This window comes from Leptodactylus fuscus, chromosome 5, assembly GCF_031893055.1.
Source record: "Leptodactylus fuscus isolate aLepFus1 chromosome 5, aLepFus1.hap2, whole genome shotgun sequence".
In the NCBI taxonomy this organism is placed as follows: domain Eukaryota; kingdom Metazoa; phylum Chordata; class Amphibia; order Anura; family Leptodactylidae; genus Leptodactylus; species Leptodactylus fuscus.
This window is the reverse complement of record NC_134269.1, coordinates 136593545-136605132: the sequence shown is the minus strand read 5'-3', so window position 1 is coordinate 136605132 and position 11588 is coordinate 136593545. Positions and strand designations below refer to the sequence as shown.

Sequence of the window (11588 nt, the reverse complement as noted above, 5' to 3'; positions counted from 1 at the left end):
GCTCTGGACAAACAGACAAAAAGACCTTAACTATCTGTTTTTCTGGTCCTTAGGAGGATCAGAAGAATGGAAAAATAGAGCTGTTCTATGATAGACATGAACGGAGCCTAAGGGACCCAATGGTTATAAATGGGGTATGTCGGGTGCCTGTTAGATTTCCATTTTTGCAACTGAAATCGCTGGACAAAAAAAGTGGGTTGCAGCACTTTTTCATCAAGCAATTTCTGTTGATTTGTACCAGGGACTCCGAACGAAGACTTTGATGCAGATATGAACATAATCAGACACTTTTATAACTAGTGGGAAAAGGGGAGCAGCTTATCTAAAAAGTGATGAGCTTTAAGATTTTATGCCATGCCACAAAAATGTGCCAAAATTACAAAGCCAACTAATAAGCGGTATAATGTTAGACAACAGTCTAAGGGGGCGTTCACACTACCGTCTGTGTCCGACAGGTAGTGTCCGCTCAAAATCTGGCACGGACATTAGGAGCGGACACTAGCTGTGTCCGTGACACTTGTCATTTATTTAAATGGGCATCGGGTGCGTTCTTTTGCACTCCGTGCCCTTCCTTCACTGTCCGCATGTAAAGATGTCCGACTTTTCAAGCGGACAGAAAAAACCTACATGTCGGGTTTTTCTGTCCGCTTGAAAAGTCGGACATCTTTACATGCGGACAGGGAAGGAAGGGCACGGAGTGCAAAAGAGCGCACCCGATGCCCATTTAAATAAATGACAAGTGTCACGGACACAGCTAGTGTCCGCTCCTAATGTCCGTGCCAGATTTTGAGTGGACACTAGAAGCGGACACTACCTGTCGGACACTGACGGTAGTGTGAACGCTGCCTAACAATATACCATAATTATCAAACAGCATCAGACACTCTGTTAAATCTGGCGTAGTTTAGGTCTAAAGATAACCCAACATTATCATTAGAAATATGTGGCATATTTTCTTTTTGTTAGCCCAGTGAGCGTCAGGCATCAAAAAATTATCAGAAACTTAGAATTGTTCCTCTCCATGAAAATCTTTAGTAAAAGCCAAACAATTGGATGTGAAGAGAAACAAGAATATGTGGCATATTTTCTGACTGCCTACAGTATGTGTGAACTATTAGTAAATCTGGGCCAATGGGGCAGATATATTTAGGGTAAGTTCACACGTGGTATTTTGTTCAGGATTTTGAGACCATATCTGCCTCAAAATCCTGACCAAAAAGATGGCTCCCATTGAAATCAATGGGAGCCGCTCAGGTCTTTTTTCCAGGAGCCGGTTTATTCCAGCTCTCGGAAAAAGAAGCGACATGCTCATTCTTCAGGCCATTTCGCCTCGCAATTCGGCCTGTAGACACTCCCTCCTCCAGACTAGGCCCATTCATTGGACCTAATCCAGAGCGGAGTGCACGACTAGACACCGATGCAGTGCACCGGCTTTCAGTCGGTTTTTGGTCCGTAACCTGAGGCGGCCCCCAACCAAAAACCCCCCATCTGAACTTACCCTAAGACTGGCGTTTCATACACCAGTCTTAATAAAGAGCCCAACAGGCGAAGGGCATGCCCGCCTTTATCAAGAGGTTCTGGCTTCTTAATAAATAAGGTGCACGCCAGGGCTGGGCAATTAATCGAAAAACAATCAAACTCAAAAGTAAGCTCTGTTAATCATTGTAGACTTGCTCGCATCAATTATTTCAATTAATTTTGAATTCACATTAAAAGATAGGTCATTAACTATATGGTATCTGATCTGGGTGGGTTACATGTGAATAACAGAAACCAAAATTCAGTGGCATGGTGTGGCATATAAATAGGTAGTGTGGCATGTGAAAAAAGGACTATCCTAAAATAACTGTTGATGAATCGTGATCGAGAATAAATGTTCAATTAATTGTAATTTTGATTTAGGTCAAAATCGCCCAGTCCTAGTGCATGTCCATTAGTTGTAATAAATATGTAAGCCAAGGCATCCCCAGTGCGCTCTCTGCCTCACTTTGTCCACATTAGTGGAAAGTTTGGCGAAAGGTGCAGAATAGGGAACGTGTCATATCTTTGGCGCATGAAAGGGCCTTGCATTAAAGCCGCACCACATTATTACACATGAAGGCTAGCTGTATTGTGTATCTGTATTGTGTATCTGTATTGTGTATCTGTATTGATAACTTCCCTCCACTGAGTGTATGTAATGCACTGTGTTATTGTGTACCTAAACTTCTCTCTAAGGTGGCAATTCCACAGACTTCTAAGCTACATGGATGATATTACTGTACAATCCTCTGTTCCTGGTTCTTCATGTGGGGGAATTCCGTTCTAGATGAACATGAAAAGCAAGGCAATTAAGAAGCGGCCGAGTCTTAGAACACATTCCTCGTCTCGTCTTCGTACACAGCAATGGTAAGGTGACTGGCCGGTGACACAGTGTGCAGAGAAGCAGCACAGCCTCCGCATTGTGAGGACAGGCACCCCCTGCAGGGACCTTGGGAGCTGCTCTGGGTCTCCTATCAGGCTAAGTGCTGATTGGCTGAGAGCTGCGCGCCTGAGCCAATGAGCAGGGCGGAGAGCTCTTGTCATGTTAGCTGTGAGGAGAGCTGGCAGCACTCTAGTAGTAGTCAGTGAGGAGAGCTCACCTACGGGAGCCGCGCTGACTGCACTGGAGGCTGCACTGCTTTTCTCAATGTGCTTGTGTGACAGGACTGTCCGGACACTGCACTGGGATTCTCTGCCGGCTCTTCCGCTTCACACAGTGAATGGTAGGTCGCTATTTACTTGTATGTCGTCTCCTTAGTAGTTGCAATGCTCTTCTTACTTTCTAGTAAGTGCTCTCGGTGTTACTAGTGAGTGTCTGCTGTCTGGCTTGAAGTGTCTGGGCGGCGGGGGATGTGCTGAGGAATGTCCGCCACCCTGGGCTTCCTGTCACTTAGGAATTCTTCAGGGACTTCATTAGTTTAACGGGACCCTCAGCCCCGACTTACTTTAGCTTGGGCACCAGTTGCTACATTAACCCTTCACTCCGAGGAGTCCCACGGCTCATTGCTCTGCAGCTCCCCCTGCCGGCCACATCTGGCACTAGCGCTTGTCTTGTGGATTTTCCATGTTTGTCTGTTTGGAGTTGTCCGGCGATCGCTTGTAACAATGAGTTAATTAGCCGCACTAAAATCGCACTGAGTAAATAAATGACGGCGCTGGAATGAATAGTTTCTGGCCATCGGTGCAGAAAGGACTGTGCTCCCCTGAGTGTGGCAGCTTCATCTGGCGCCGGGTAGTGTTAACCATATAATAGAGCTGTTGATCTTATTGCAAATAAATGGCATTCCCCTGAGGAAGGGAAAGGGGGGCTGACTGCTAAATCACATGTCTCCTAAGTCAGCATGGTAGGTTCAAGGCCAGAGATATTGTACTTAGCTGTAATTGTGTCTGTCATTGTTCTGTAGAGCTGAGGTTTGTGTGTGAGTATGTGAAAACACTCAGAAATCATGTAATCCCATGTATTGGAAATGTGTCAGGATGAATGAGCTGGAAAATCCTCCCTTTTGGAAACTCTTCTCCCTAAGGGTATATAAAAGCGGCTTAAGTCTCTATAATGCTGGGCTGGAGCCCATCTATCTGTATACTGCTGGATGAAAAAAGCAGATGCAGCAAAAGTGTGCTTAATGTGAACAGTCCAGAAAACCTGAGTCACTTCACATCAACTGGAGTCTACTGGAGATGTGACATGTCGTGTATCCCATGGAAGGACAGGCATCGGCTGCAGAGGCTGAATATCACTCTTCTCTCATTCGTCCATAAAAGTCAATGGAAACAGACCAGCTGGATGTTTGTGAGATAGAAGTGAACGACTAAAATCGTATACAATTTGTGTGATACCAGGGATAGATAGAAGTGCAGTAGGTTGGCAACTGGGCAGTCACTTCATGTATGGAAGGATTGTATATTCAGTCGTGCAAATTTTTAGCCCCGGTTGTTCAGATTGGACATACATCTAATGTCACCTGGTGAAGGATCAGTCACCTTTATGGGATTGTTATGGAAACACTCTCTGAAAGAGTCTCTAGTTCATAAAAGGATACCAGAAAAACCTTCAAAACACAGTGACTTTTTCCCTAAAAGCTGACAAAGAGTTGGATCTGGGCATTAGGCTGAGCGTTGTATCCAGGAGGCTGTATCTCTGTGCCATAAAACTGGTGGAATAAGGCCATGTTGAGCAATTCCAGCCTCCTGCTATTGCAGATAACTATCTAAGCTTTCTATAATGTTTGCTGAGTTGAAGCGCTGGTATTTGTGTGTGCATTCTGACTTCTTGGTGGGGATAATTCATTTTAATTCATGTATTGATTCTCACTTAGTGTTAGTGAAGTCTTGGAACGACATGATTGATTATAAGCCAGGGAAAAAGGAGGGGTAGCCGGGTGGATGGGAGCCATTCTCTGGATATGATCTGTGGCAGACATTTCTCCCCTCCCTTTGTAGATGCTAGTAGATGGTACCCCTTTCTCTGGGACTGTTCATATATAGGTATGATGTCCAAGCTGCTGACAGTGTGGTATAGTTTCTTTTATGTGTAATTGTGTTTCTCTGTTCTAGGCAGACTTTATATCTGCACACGTGACCTGAGCGTGTGGTTTTAGTGCAGAGAGCTCCCATCTGTCTTTTTAGCAGGCCAACATTATAAAAGGGTGTGAGTTTCAGAGTGTTTGCCCAAATGAGACTCCAGATGTGGGACTTCAGCTGCTCTCTGTCACTTTGGTGACAACTGGTCCTATCCCAATAAGCTTTTGCTTTCACCATTTTCTTTAACTAGGTGTCAATGTCTCAGGGCTTTACCACTGTAAAAGAAAATCTATGAGCCCGCTGGGAGACCTCAGACATGTTTGGCCATCTTTATTGCCTATAGGCAGACACGTCTATTTTATATAGCTGTATGGTTGGGAACTTGCTTTCTAGCGTCCTCTTCTGTGGATTATAGGATTTGTAGTGGATTTTAGTACTTGTCTCTTGACTGTATGAACAGGACTCTGGGAGAATGATGCAGCCTTTGAGGAATCTCTCTCTAAGCAATATTTACTCTTGCTGGAGGTATTAACCAATGCCCATTTATCATCTTGTCATCTGACTTCAGTGTACTCTGACTATTCTGGTGACTATCTTTGCCTGTGGACAGGGATCTATCATTATACCTCTGCTGGGGGTCTGATGGGAGGGAGGACGTGGGTGATGATACAGTAATTCTCCATGTAGTCAGGCCCAGAGCCAGGACATTCGGGAAGGGTTTGTGTAAGGTTGGCTAGGTAGAGCAGGGACATATAATGTCAAATAGGGCTGAAGTATTTCAAGGTATAATGTCCATCTTCTTTAGGAAGTATATGAGGCAGCCTATTTATTTATTTATTGGTGGAAAACAGTAAGTGCTACAGAATATATAAAATATATGTATGTGCCTGAGCTGAAAAGTGATACTATCAACAATTTTTTTTTTCCTGTCTCTGTTACTGGGGTTGAACCAAGTGTTTCAGGGACAACAATCTCTGTACCTTCAGTAGCATGCAATGTGATCCACCACACACAGACTAGACAAGGAAAGCCGTTTATGTTTTCTAACTAAATGTGTCCAGATCACAATAGGAATGGGTTAACCTAGGAGAGTATTTCTGAATATGCACCATCCATTCAAGGAGAAAGAAATGTAGAATGCTATGTATGGTTTACTAGCTAAGGTAAGATTAGAGGCAGATGTGTGCTTCAAGTCTGTTCTCAGCAATATCCCATAGGGAGCAGGGCAGAGAAGTAAACCTTCATTAGTCTGTGACTTCTGTACTCTGTAGTAAGGTAGTTATTTCTGCCAATTCCCTAGTAGCAGTCGGAGCAGGCCTTCCAGTGGTGATGCCTTTTCCAGTGCTGTAGCTTTTCTTTCACTAGTATTGTTGATGTGGTGTTTACAGTGAACTGTTCTTGTGAATGGCTTTGTTTTCTTGGAGACCGGAGTCTATATGGTAAATTTCACTAAGGGTAGTTCATGTAATAAACAGACAGAACAGATATCTTGCTTTTCCTATTGTATGGATACCACTGGATAGCTTGACACATAGTCAAGCTATCAATAGGTTAAAGGGGTTGTCCAAGATTTTTTTTTTTTTTTTTTTTTTTTTAATTGATGGTCTATTCTTGATGTCAATAGAGCAGAGCGGCAAGTAGTGATGCCTAGCCAGTATACAGGGCACAGAGCTATCTGCTTATACGTCTCTAAATGTATAATGCACAAACTGAATGTACCCTCCAAACATCTGATCCATGAAGGGGCCTTCTATCAGCCTCCAGCCTCCAATCCTAAAGATGGGTTATTAAAAAAAAAAAAAAAAAAAAAAAAAAAAAAAAAAAAAAAATTGGATAATTCCTTTAATCCATGATCTATTTGTTGAATGTTTCTTGTAGCAACCAACAATAAAGGCTCATTTACATGGTATTAATATTGGGCTAATTATCAGCAAGAAACAGTGGCTTGATTCCCAATAACTGGATGGTATAAAAGCTCTCATTGGCTAGCTGAATACATCTTATGTGCTGCATGAAAGATGGTCATGTGGTCTTAACCAATTCCTAGGACTTCTTCTGCGTACCAATCGTAGTGTATTTACTCATCTACAAGCTGTGAAAAGCATATCTGCAATGTATCAGTATGTATGTAGTCGCTCATCTTGTATGATTCCGCACACCGTTGCTCATGCCGCCAAAAATAGGAATTACATTATAATTTGCATTCCTTGAATATGGGCCATGAACACAAAAATTGCAGTAGTGTCTGGGCCCATTAGAAATGAATGGTACCATACTTTGATATGCTATTTTGGATAAAAACTAAAAAATACTGTTGTGTGTGTGTGAGGCCTTAGGGTCAATGCACAAAGTTTTTTGGCAAGGATTTTGTGGCTGAATCCATCTCAAAAACAATTTCCAAAAAAAGGCTCCCAATAGAGTTCTATTGGGAGGCTTTTTTGGAGGCTGATTTTGAGGAATCCAGCTATGCACTCTCCTCTGGATTAGGCCCAATGAATGGGCCTAGTCCGGAGGAGGGAGTGTCTTCAGGCCGAATCGCAAGGCGACTGAGCCTGAAGAATGAGCATCTCGCTTCTTTTTCCGGGTATACAGCCTCAAAATCCTGACCAAAATACTCTGTGTGAACTTACCCTTACTGTATGAGATCTTCTCTACAGAGCCTCAACCCATCACACTCTAGCTTAACTTCTAGACCACCAGCATGATTTGCTCCCACCTGTAAAACACCAGAGTGACCTCCAAATTCCTGTTGTGATATATATATATATATATATATATATATATATATATATACAGAAAGTGTTAGTATTTAGAGATATATGACTATTGAAAGACATATGTGGCTGTATAAAGCTCCATGTTAAATCTAGATATCTAGGAGATAAAGTGCTTGCTGAACTTTGACTGTTTTGCCATTGGACAATGTCCTAACCTACAACAAGCAAGTTTGTGATTATTGCTTTAGCCCACACAGTGTTGTCCATTAAACCCTTGTGTGTTACAGGATAGGCTTTCTCACCCTTTCATCATTGAGCTGGCTCCTATGTGATTACATGCTGCAAGATGAAAGCTTCTGTGCACCTAAAGCAAATTATTGTTTGGCCTATGAGTGCTTAGTGTTTTTAGTATTGGGTTAAAATAGTTGGGTTGTCCGTTATACGTCTCTTCTGTAGTCCTTTCTGCTTATATTGGTCATTTAGGATTGATTTTATATGACTATACTCAATTGACCATTATATAATTTGTAGGATTCTAAATGTTCCTCGGTTATTGACTCAACTATAATGTGAAATATCATATTTGGGGATCATAAATGCTTACACCAAACAATAAGGTGTCATTGGAAGACCTCTGAGGGGGAAAAAGGGATTTTTGTACCTTTTACACCATTCACATGCCATTTTGTTTTGAAAGCCGTTCTCTTAAGTTTGTTATTGTACCAGATTCTGGCCTATATTGTTGTTTGTTTTGGAGTTTCTTTTCCTCTCCTGTTTCACGTTGCGTATCACGTTCTGCCAATTTTGCATTCTTTTCTATATTTTAACATTGGTGATGTTTTCTGTTTGAAGGTAACAAAGTGCTCACATTTCCTTGGCCAGCCAAGCGTGTTCTCCAGTGTGCAGATAAGTGAGCTATTATCTGCTGGCCTCACTGGTGAGCAGGCCGCCTCGGGAATGACAGCCACTTTCAACACATTGCACATCAAAACCTTGCTGTGTTATTTCAGTTGTTTTGGTTTTAAAGTGTCACCATTTCCAAGATCTTGTCTGACTTCCGTCACTTGAACAACGTTTCTTTATTTCACGGTCACTCACTATTGCAGAGTTTATTCACTGTTGGCCTAAATGGGGAATGTTACGTTTGCAGATATCTGCGCCATAGTTTTGGTAACATAACAGAAGTCCAGTAGACAGTGTAGTGAGGAGAAACTTGCTGCTGGCTCCTTTATGGATTGTGTCTGAGGCCCTGGCGCAGTCTAACTGTCTCCTACAGTATATTGCCCATTCCTAACTAGTAGCAATTCTATGTATTGGTAGAAGCTTAAAAATCCAGCTGATAAACTATAGAAAGCCAAGCTAAAGATGTGTATGTATATGCTTGTATATTAATTGTCTGAACTTTCCTTTTGTACAGATGTTTTTCTCTTTCAGCTGCCTTTGTTATCTGCAGTAAATATCCTGTAGATCCCAATTCTGTTCATTTGACTTTAGTAACAATTCTCTTTGAAATGCTTCCAGTTCCACATTATTGGCAGCACAAGACAGCTGCAAGCCAAGAGCGATTTCAAGTGTTCCCCGCTAGACTGCCTGCTTGTAGAGTTTAATAAAGTCTGTTGCAAGGTTCCCTCTGATGTATTTTAACACTCCCCCCCCTTCTTTTAAGTAGATGACCTGTATGGAGTGTTTGTTACATAATGTGGGCATGTTGCCCACTTTTGTAAACTGTTGGCACTGCCCAGAAGGTGCAGTAGTGAAAAGGTAGTCATGGTAAAAACGAGCTGAAAAAGAAAATCTGCTGCATTACTGAACAGACGCCGTCAGACGCCATATCCCTGTTGCGTGTGTATGTCAATATTGTCATGGAATTTTAAGTAATAAAGAAGTTTTTCGTTTTCCACTACGATTGTGCTGGATACATCTTTTTTTTCTTTTTTTTTTTTATTCATGGAGTTTAGACAGACCCCATGGAGATGACTGTATTGCTGGCCAAGATAGGGCATCTAGGGTGAGAATGAATTTAAGGAATTTAGAACTTTGATGAGATTTTGGTTCTAGTACAGATGGCTAAAGTACCTCAGAACCCGCTAAACATCTTATAGTGCTGAAATATACAGGGTCATGAGTCTCTTTATTTGTTTATCTGACTTTATTTAGATTTATGTAGCATTCTGATATGAAAATGATTAAAGGGATATTCAGGGCTTAATCTATTGATGGGGTATAACAATACGGTCTGCCATCCCACTCCCTTATGAATTGGCTATTCTCAGCAGCTTATACACATAGGATGAAACAGAAAGTAGACAGTTCTCTTCTCTGTATAGTGGCCAGACCGGGGCATTGCAGATCAGCTGCCATTCATCTGAATGCACATTTCTGCTGCAATACCTCAGTTCAGCCACTATACAGAACAGCGCTGTCGGCACTCCATTGTGTATATCGTGTTGAGAACAACTGATTCATGAGGGTGCCAGATGTTGGACCCTCACCAATCTGATATTCATGACCTATCCTAAGGATAAGTCCTCAATAATTTTGTCCTAGAAAACCCCTTTAATACTGAGAAACTAATGATACTGTGAAAGTGTCATGTCTAAATACATCCTGCTATCGGGCTGCTGGAGCTTTAATTAACAAAGTGACACATTTATTGATTATTGATGGGTACTTATTACTTGCTGCTCATAAAGTAACCTGTAAAAGCCTGCAGTAAGGGACAGGTAACAGACAGCCATAAATGTTTCACTTTGTTACGTGAACGCAGGTGGCTTAGCCCAGTATGTCGCACAGCACAGTTTGTGAGAACCAACATTTCTGTGACTGTATGTTTCTGATCATTGGCACAAATGTTTGGATGGCTAATAACAGAAGTCTGTTGTCAGGATGGCTAAGGTTCTCCTCAATGGACAAAGGGTATGTTGGTAAAATGCTGATCTGGGACCACCAACCATCAGCTGTTAAATGTGCTGAAACCTGGCAGTAAATGTTTATTCTTTGTAGCGCCCTCACAGGCGATTTGAAGCATTTCATAGTGTGTATTCAGATCGATGGATTGTCTGTAGTGACTGAGATGTGGATCTTGAATTGGAAACTTGTGTCCTCTAACATAGGGCAAAGTTGGTAGTTGTGAATTCATTGTACTTTCAGTTTTGTAGGCATCTGTCCTGGTTCCAGAGATATTGGACTCATTAGATTTGGCTACTGATAGTACACGTCTATAGCCTTGTACTATGAGGGGGGTGCGCTCCACTGCCCAGCAATGACTCTGAGCGATAAAGATGGCCCCCCTGACAGTACAGAAATATCATTTGCCACAGGAATCTGGATCTGGGGCAGGTACCTGCAAAACTGAAAGTCTGCTGAATTCAGCACTGACAGCCAATGACTTGAAAGAACGTTTTTACCTCAGAATTCTGTAATGCGGTATATGAAAATGGGTTTTGTAAGCTCGAGAACCCCTTATCAATATTCATCTGATTGGGACAAAACCCATGGATTTCTGATAAATGATATATTTGTATAATCTTGGCTTTTGTTTACATGTTCAGGTTTTGTCTTCTCAGAAAAACTAATAAATCCAATTCCTTTCTTTGATTTCAGTGGGTGGTTACCCTGCTCAGGTGCCATCTGGTGGCATATGTTTCATTGTGAATCAGACAGCGGAAAAAGCTGTACGTGCAAAACCTATTCTTTCTCTTAAAAAAAACACACAAATGAAAGTTGCAGGTCATTTTTTTTAACATTAAGTCAAAGGCGGATGCATAGAAATGAAGGGTAATCTGTTTGTATCCATCTGTAAACAGTTTTTTATCACACGTCAAAAACAGAAACACATAGCGGATATGAATGAGCCCTAACTCTGTAAGTATGAGCATATTTTACAGTGCTTTGTCCAGTGATCCTTCCCCCACTATGCAAGACACAGTAAAAAGCGCTATTGTCCCATAGTGAAGAAATGACACTGGCTCAAAATACCTGTTCACAAACTTTGTGAGGATACATCCCCTTTAAATTCGTACTCTGTAAGGCTGACAAGTTAGCTGCAGAGTATAACATTGGCCTATTGTGTCTGCGTTGTGAAAACTAGAATATTTCTATGTTTGTATGGACACACAAACAAAACTGGAAAAAAAAGTTAGTAAAGTTAATCTGATTTAATGATCTGTTGTTTTCTGATTTGAGTTCAATAATTGCTTTACGTGGACAGCATGGATATAGGGTGGTCTTCACTACTTAGGTTCCTTTTTTTTCAGCTGGCCAGACGTATTCTGGTTCTAGTGAATGTGTGATTCACTGTAACAGCTGCAGAGCCTTCAGCCATTCTAT

The 11588-nt window shown here is 41.7% G+C and overlaps 1 protein-coding gene and 1 pseudogene across 1 annotated transcript in view; one reads left to right on the top strand and one right to left on the bottom strand.

The window, feature by feature from the left end:
• Positions 1–964: 964 nt before the first annotated feature.
• LOC142205353 (U5 spliceosomal RNA) lies at positions 965–1073 on the bottom strand (annotated as a pseudogene).
• Positions 1074–2634: 1561 nt separating this feature from the next.
• Positions 2635–11588, top strand: part of PRICKLE1 (prickle planar cell polarity protein 1) — a 44917-nt gene continuing 35963 nt past the window's right edge. The window contains exon 1 of the mRNA XM_075274300.1: positions 2635–2744. The gene's annotated coding sequence lies outside the window, so the exon portion shown is untranslated. The remainder of the gene's footprint in view (positions 2745–11588) is intronic.